The following is a 9,317-nucleotide window of genomic DNA, read 5'->3' on the forward strand; positions in this document are numbered from 1 at the left end:
AGACCCGGGGAGAAGAGAAAGTCAAGTGTAGACTAGTGCATTGGCATGATACTACTCTTTGCTTGTTTTTATCCACTCATCTGACATTTATTGAATAGATGAGAGGATGAATAAATGACAGGAAGAGGGGTGGGAAGCTGTAGGCGGGCTCTGAGATGGCTGCAGAGAGCAGGAGACCTCTGAGTGGAGCACTAGAATAAAATTTAGTTAAAAGAGGGGAGAATGACTGGGGTGCCTACATGGCTCAGTGGGTTAAGTATCTGACTCTAGATTTCAGCTCAGGTCATGATCTCAGGGTCCTGAGATTGAGCCCCCAGTCGGACTCTGTGCTCAGTGGGGAGTCTGCTTTAGATTCTCTCTCTCTCTGCCCCTCTCCTCCTCTATAAATCAATCAATCAATCAATCAATCAATCTTAAAAAAAAAAAAAGAGGAGACAGTGGAAAGCAGGCAGTATGAAAAATATAAGGAAGAGCATCAACCACATGGGGACACAGGCGCACAGGTCCTCTTGGGTAACTGTGAGAAGTTCAGTGGAGCAGAAGTTTCTTGGAGTAGGGAAGAAAGTGTTAGCCACATGGTCCAGCAGAACATTTTATGTTTAAAAAAATGTAGCAGTAGACCTGTACTGGAGGCCTGCCTCTGTCAGGACTTCAAGAGTTGGACTTATAAAAATCTTTTTACACTATGGGTGCAAAAAGCAAATGTCTAAAAAGGCCTACTAAGTAACAGTTAATGAGTAGGGAGACTGGGAATAAGGCAACAGGAAGTAGTGTACTGAGTTGCCATGGGGCATGTGGTAGCCACTGGGAGCAGAGCTTCCAACTATCCCAGATAAGTCAGCTATCCAGTTTTGTTATTGTTGTTTTGTGAAATCTCCAATTTTTAAAGTATGGACGACTAGTTTGAAGTTTTTAAAATATTATAGTGGCAAAAGTAATGCCTATTACCATTCTGTAGGTCCTGATGTAAGCTTTCTAGTCTATGAAGTGAATTGACAATACTTGCCCAATATTTCTCAAAAGAGTATTAGAAAGACCAAATCACCTTGTAGATAAAAATTTAGAAAATTATAATGTGCTGTAACAATTAAAATATCACTTATATTATTATCAATGCCAGCAATTCTCATTTTTTTATAATATTTTATTTATTTAACACAGAGAGATCACAAGTAGGCAGAGAGGCAGGCAGAGAGGGGGTGGGGAAGCAGGCTCCCTGCTGAGCAGAGAGCCTGATGTGGAACTCGATCCCAGGACCCTGAGATCATGACCCGAGCCGAAGGCAGAGGCTCAACCCACTGAGCCACCCAGGTGCCCAGCAATTCTCATTTTTAAAAAAAGATTTTATTTATTTCCTTGTCAGAGAGGGAGAGACGGCACAAGCATGGGGAGTGACAGGCAGAGAGAGAACGAGACTCCCCACTGAGCAAAGAGCCTGATGCGGGACTCAATCCCAGGACCCCGGGATTATGACCTGAGCCAAAGGCAGACACTTAACCAACTGAGCCACTCAGGTGTCCCAACCGATTCTTATATTTTAAACAAGCCAATCAGTGTCTCACTTTACTCTATCCCATCTTTATTTTTATCTAACAATAATCCAAAAAGGAGCATGGCACGTGAAAGCCTGACGTCAGAGGAATGAATCCAACACTGCTCACTGCTGAGTGAAGATGGGTTGGCACGTGTGTTATCCCACCTGATTCGAGTTAGTTGAGCATCGGCTCCTTCGGCTATAGGGTGGTAAAAACACTTTTAGAATGTATCAACAAATTCGATGACACTATAAATGGGTATATATGTGTGTGTGTGTATATATATATATATATATATATATATAAGCCATTTTGTCTCAAACTCATAACCCCAGATTATCAAAAGTCTAAAAAAGAAAACTGAGAGTAGACTTTACCCAAACATACTGGTATGAACTATCAAAATAGACTCTGTTTTTAAATTATTATTTCTTTTCTCCAAAGTAGAGATTCTCATGTACTTACAGAGATTTGGGACAAAGTTTCATTTATCCTTACCCAATTTGTAGGCTAAAAAAATTAATAAGCTTGGCTGACACCAATAAATGCTAAAGACGGGGTCTTAGAACTAAAGATAACACTTAGATGCTGGCAAGGCTCCCCAGTTGAAGTTGCAGATTCCCTTTCTCTGACTTGAAGTCTTTAAACAGGATTTGTCTCATTTGTCTAGGATGATTTGAGTGTGGTCCTGCCAAACAGTGACCTTTCCAATTTTCTGTGCATGTCCTTGTGCTGGTTGAGAGGTCTGTACAATTTTCGTAGAATGTATTCAGATTCTCTGTGGCATGTGTGCTCTTTTAAGAAACCAAAAATCTCATAAGCATCCCATAAATTTGACCCTGCTGCTGATTGGAACTTCTTCAGAAGCAGCACCAGAACAAGCAGGTCTTCTTTAAGTGTTTGTATAAAGACTTTATTTCAGCAGCTGTGGTCGAGGCTTCCACCGCAGGCAGCACAATAAGGTTTAGATTAAAAACGGGAAATAACCCTCTTGAAGTCGAATCCTGAATGTACCTACCAGCAAGAGTGAAATGAATCACATGTTTCCTGGAGGTGACATTTTACTCTATGACTTAAGGAATCTCAGCAGGAAAAGTGTAGGTTTGCCTAGAGAGAAGTGTAGGAAAAATTTACAAAGAAATGAAAAACCTAGAAATGAGGAAGGCAGCTTGCCAATTCTATGATTTTTAACTAGGAATGTTCAAAAACTGAGCCCTCTGTATAGATAGCCAAAACAACTTTTATAGTTTTTGGAAATAGGGCTGCAACTCCATTCCATCCTCTCCAACATCGCCCTGGATTTCATGATGAATAGAAGTTGGGTACTGAATTTTACATTCTGAATGAGGCTAAAAGCAAACTTGATATTGAGAAGATCAAACCTACAGAATCTGCTCTTGGTAGTCTGGGTCATCACAAGAGAGAATTGGCAGTACTCCATTCCTACTTCCTGTCAACTTCTTTCTCTTTTTCTTTGTCTTCCTACTCCTGCGGATACATCGGAGTCAAAGAAAAATTAGGGACAGAGTGAGAAGAGCTTCAGATGTTGGGGAATGGAAGAAACAGCAACAAAGCCTGAGTTTCAGGTGTCCAGGAGAGCTAGATCTCATCCAAAGACAGGGTCTTATCGAGAAAATGGAAGGGCCTCTGTGTGTGTGAAGTCTCCAGTAGCACTATCCTCAAGACAGTTGCAAAATCACCATCCGATGGAATTTTAGGCAATCTGCGAGATCAGATCAGTCAAAAATAGTTACTTAGACTAAATCTCCAACAAACTGGTTCCTCCTTGCCTTTTGATGACCTTTCCTCCCATTCCACTCATGGGAGCCACTTCTAAAGGTCCATTCCTCCCTTCTGTCACCCACACAGCCCCCTCTCCTGCCAAGTCTGCGGGTGGGTGGAATGGGATGGCAGAACAAACAGGTTTGGGTGTGGTATGGCTCTTGTCAAAGGGTCACAGTCATTTGTTTTTAACCTTTGTATGTATGTCTCTCAAAAGAAGGATGTACAGCATGTTTTCAAAATCTGAAGCCTCACATTATGTTTTCCCCTTTTACAAACAGATCAGTCAGTTAAGTTTCTTTTCCTAGTTTATGGTTTTTGCCACAGGTCTGGGACCCTAAAAAGAGAGACTCTCAGGTAGTTCTGAAATCTAGAAGTACCTTCGATATAATAGGTGCTTCACAAATATATGTTGAATAAAGAAACACATCTAAAAATTTAATAGCCTCTTAGATGCTCATTTAGCATAGTTACAGGTTCAAGATAAGGGAAGAATGATGATATCCCAGGGGAGGGAACTAGGCAGACTTACACTGTGATCTTAGGTCTAATTCAAACTGAGATTCATTACATGAGGAAGGCTGACAAGCACTATATTTTAGTTAAAATCATTAGTCCAAGTTAGCTACTATATTTCCTTTATGTTAAATAAGTATTTATATTCACTTGAAAGCATTCTGCGTAGGCAATGGGTCTTAAGATTTGGGGGGTTATAAATTCTTTTTTGGAATCCACGAAAAGCTATGGACTCTCTCCTGAGATGAAAACTCACATTCAAAAAAATCTTTTAAAGAAATAAAACCACGAGAAACTTTGTTCCCAAGTACCCTGAAACTCATTCATGGACAAACCTGTATCCCAGGTTAAGAACTTTTATAAAGGCAAAGCCCTTGAACAGTGACCTGAAAGGTTCAGAAGAGGGCTTTCAAGGAAAAAAGAAAAAAAAAAGTTTTATTTCAAGGTTTAGAACAGTAGACTCCTATACAACATAATCACAAATTCCATCCATTCCAAGAGACTGAACTGAATGAAACAAATATGCACACAGAGCTGCCCCCTTTCTGGGAGGTAATGGAATTTTCATGCACACCTCACAGGGCAGAAGAATTCAAAGGTGCTTGGGCCAGAAGACCAGGAGATGTGCAACAGTATTGTGGCCATATCACACGGTAGTCACATCCAAAGAGTCACACACAGTAGGTCCACTGTGCTCAAACACATTAAGCCAAGCGGAGATATGGGGGTCTGTGCCCTGGAAGTCTAACATGAGTTTAAGATATTTCTTAAATCAAAAGAGAAATTACTGTCATTAATCACTCTCTGAATCCTTAAAATATTTTTTCCTTGGACCTAAAATTTAAGCTGATTACCAGCCATTCCCTGAGATGCAAAGGAAGGGGTTGTGGGGAGAAACTTAAAAGAGAAAACAATCGGCATCTCAAGTGTCCTTTCTGACCCCTTGTCTCCCCTCTCCCCAGTAACTGCTTCCTTCCTCTAATAGTTTCCTCCTTGTAATGGCAGAAAGAAAAAACACTGAACTTCCTAACTGAGCCAACTTCAGATTGCCAAACTAGAATCTGGAAGGTTGCTTTTTGAGATGCTTTTGTAGCCAAACAGATGTATTTCTAAATTTTACTTCACTTCATTCACTGGCTTCTCCTCCACTATATTTAGGATTCAATGCTCATTTTCTTATCATTTTCCATTTCATTGCTTTTGTTTCACATTTGAGTAACTGTAGGTCAAACGTACTCCAGATCTTCTGTTAAAGACATGTTAAAATCAAATAGAAACTGTATGATTAACCACATGAATCATCGGTTTTTTAAAAACAGGAAAGTAAACAAGTGCTTGGTGAAGCCCCACCTGCTTTGCTGCTGTTGTGGTGCTGTGCCTATCATGAGGAAAACAATTCCCCCTTCTCAAGGCTGAACTAAAATTAGGCTCCACCTGCAAGATGTTAATGAAAACTTACACAGCTGCATTCCAGAAACAAGTTACCCAGATTGCTTTTGGAAAGCTCTGTGTAAAAGCAAACTTGTTAGCTCTTTGCCTAATTCCCAAAATGTAGTATTAATTTTAATGGCAATTATTAGCACAATAACCAACTGATAAGTAATCTCAAAATAGATCCAATATTATCAAATAGGAAATATACTGTAATTTTATCGCACATCCTGCCGGGTTTAACCCCTTACTCACAAATGCTAACTTCCTGTCTCCTTTTTGGCACTTGTGCTCAAACGGAAGACATGAGAAAAAGTGAAGTCACAGGAATGGTCTGCAGACAGTTCCATTTAGCATGGGGCTCCCCTTATCCACATGTGGCTAATGAGAAGAAGAATGCCCTTGATTCCTTTTGCAGATTCTCAAGCTTTCTTTGGAAGAGAAGCCTCAAATCAGAACCAAATCACATCAGACTCACAGTCATCCTTTTCTTCCAGATTTAAGATACAGTGGGTATTCAAACATTCTCACCAGAGGAGGTGGTCTCCCCATTCCATTTCCAGGTCAAGTCTTCACCACTCCATTCTATAGACCAAAGGACTCAGTTTTGATCCCCACTACTTTTCCAAATCATACCATAGTGCTTACCCTCAGAGAGAGAGAGAGAGAGATGTTACAAGTTAATTATTTACTAAACTGTGCGTGTGCAAAATTAAAGAAGCTGTCTTTTGGGGATGGAGGATCTTTGCCTTTTAAAAATCCCAGGCTTGAAAAAAAATTCTGCTTCGTTTCCTTTACTTGCAATTTAGTCTTATCAAAGGATCAGGAAATGCCTACAGTTGTTCTGATTTGATCTATGTTCCCGATGTTGCATGTTATCCTATAGATTCTTAATATTTTCACAATTATACCTTCGTAAATGCTCTTTGGAACACTTTAAAAAATTGTTTCGAAGTCAAATAGGCCCAATTAGACCTCGAGCAGCAAATTCGGTTTCTGTCAGAGATTAAATAATGAAGAAAATAGCAATGCTAACAAGCAGGAGGCTGCCTTTCATTACCCTATCTGATTTCATTAGCCTAATTCACGCTTATTAATTATTGGTTGGATGAGATCATCAATGTAAGTATGCCAGCCTCACGATGGTTGCATTTGGGGAATACTCAGCCTTTTTCAGGACTTCTCCATGGTCCTCAGATGATACTCCCATTTCATTTCCATTTCAGGCCGCTGCCCTATTCAATAAATGTATCTGAACCGCCTATGAAAGCAACACTGCCAGAATAAACATTTTGTTTACTACACGGCCCTGCTTGCAACTGTCAACAAAGGAATATAAAAGGAGATTTAAGTTTTCATTCCTAGATAGTGAACTCCTGTGTGTTTCTACAATACAGGTCATTACCGACTCGGCTGTCCCCCTGAGATTGAGCAATTCTCACGCACGTTGTGACAAAGGGCTCCGGGTCTGGCAGTGTGGGAATGGACTGGGCCACTTAGATAAGTTTCATTCACTGTAGGAGCCCAAGGGAATAGTGCATCAAGGCAGCCACACTGCCTCAGTTCATGGTGTAACTTTACACTATTTTCCCTTTAAGTTGCTACTAATCCCTTGGGTTTACATGTTTTGGGGGCTGCATCAGAGAAAAGCAGTGTGAAATTGCCTGAAAGCCTCCTTATAAATAAGACGTATGATATAGACCAGCTCTGTTGATGAAAAGACTGAGAGAAATGCCCTTGAGGGCCCCAGGAGCCATTTTACAAGGCTCCCACTGGTTGTTTTTTTTTTTTCTTTTTTTTTTTCTGGTTTCGATCTGATGGGCAAGAAGAAATTACTAACTAGGTTAAAAATCTCACTGGCTTTGAATTCAGTTAGAAATGAGCCTAGCATTAACATAAATCCCGTCTATATATTTACTAACCAATACTGCTTGTTTAAACTTGATCTTGTCCTTGTAGAAGATATCTTACTCCTTTTGACAAAGAGAAGAAGGAGAAAGCAAACAAAGCAGGAAAGTGGGATGTCACAGATGAGAACACTATCGTAAGTTTCCAGGGGCTCTGGATTTGCTTCCCGAAGGATGCACAAGGCACCAGTGCGGGCCATGTACGTGTTTCATCTTCTTAGGTCAAGTCTTTGAAGTGTTATTGTTCCATTTTAAAGATGAGGGAACTGAGGCCAGTAAATGACAAACCCATTCATTTAGCATGGGAATGTCTTACTTCAAAAATAATCATGCTGCTTCTCTTCCTGCCAATCAGAGAGGCTAGAGGAAGAGTCCCTACCAGCAAAGGGAACATGGAAAGACAATAGAAAAAACTCTTCCTTCATTGTTCCTTTGGGTTCTTCAGTATCATCAGTGAATCTCCCCTGTTTACTCTTACACTTCTGGAAATTGGCTGATTTCCTACTCTGATCCTTTTATGAAAACACTAACTCCTCTTACTCGTCCCATTTCCTGACATTGCATCCAATCCACCGCACCCTGCTGCCCTTCAGTTTTCCTACTCTCTAAATCCTCCTACAAACAGCCATTTGGAAACAATTTTGAGGTCCACCTACTTTCCTGTGCATCTGTCTTTTGTAATTTAGAGGTTAGGGACTGTGTGTTTTCTACTTGTCATGTTTATGCCTCATACGCTGTGGATACCTAATAAATGCTGAATAATAGCAGCTTTAAGACAGTGCAGAACCGGAAACACAGGTTCTTATGTTTAGTATTTCATCACCAGCAAGGAACATTTATTCACTGTCAGCACTATGCTAGGCACTAAATGAAGTTAATTACTGAAGCCGGGCTCCAAGATGTTTTACTTTTCTCTCTGATTTTCTTGATTAAAAAAAAAAAATTGCCATTGAATCTTCTCATTAAAATCCACAGCATCCTAAAGATACAGCTACTTCTTTCTTTTTTTTTTTTAATGTTTATGGTAATTGCATGGAAATATTAATTTGGGAAAGAATTCTGTTTCAGGCTTAAAGGACTCAAACCTTCATGCAACAGAACAAATTTATACAATATTAAGAAGTAGAGAAACTCCCTTTGGCCAAGGGTCAATGCTAGAAGACTCATGAATTTAATGTCACCAAGAGTGCCTGGATCCTAGAAAAAGGTTCCAAACACATTTGTTGGCTCTATTGTTGGTAAGAATGGCTTCTAAGCCGAACCTCAGCACAACCATACCAGCTGTTGGAAGCCTAGGTTGTCAGTCCAAATGGATGGTGGCCATTGGTCCTTGGAACTCCACATTCTATCCCTGCCCCAGCATGGCTGACCATTCTCCAGGAAAACAGCCTCCATGGGGGCTGAGCTGTTGCTGTGACTGACTGTAAAACTCCACACTGCCGATCACCATCCTTCAGCACTTCAGCACTCAAAACCTCAAGGCATGCTAATGCTCATCCCTCAAATACCCAGCGGCTGGTGCATGTGATCACACACTGGCCATCCCTCACTAATTTGTAACCTGTGTGGATAGAGAAATTCAAGGTCACTGTTCAGATCAATGGACTTCAGGACATAGGTATTTTTTGTAGAAAGAGGAACCAAGGTGCAAAGTGTGCTGAATGAGAACTGGAAGACTCACTGATAAAGTCATATGTAAACACCAGTTTGCTGTTGCACGCATGTCCTATTTTTTTGTGGTTGCCCGCAAAGGGAAGGAATAGACTATCTCAGTTGGGTTATGCACATTGGGGAGGGTATATGCTATGGTGAGTGCTGTGAAGTGCGTAAGCCTGATGATTCAGAGACCTGTACCCCTGGGACAAATAATATATTATATGTTAATAAAAATAATTAATAAATAAAAAATTAAAAGAGGCAAAATTTTAAATATTAAAAATCATAAATTGAAATAAAAAGAAAATGAGATGAGTGCAAAATATTAAAACACTATAGAAATAAATAATTTTGAAATGAAAACCATACCAGTGATGATCAGTGTCTAAATTTCAGTGTATATTGTCCAAATTTATTTCAAGGGACATGTTAATATTTTCATTAAAATGAGATTATACATTGAGTTCTAAAAAAAAAAAGAATAGACTAT

This window comes from Martes martes (assembly GCF_963455335.1).
Source record: "Martes martes genome assembly, chromosome: 4".
Classification (NCBI taxonomy): Eukaryota; Metazoa; Chordata; class Mammalia; order Carnivora; family Mustelidae; genus Martes; species Martes martes.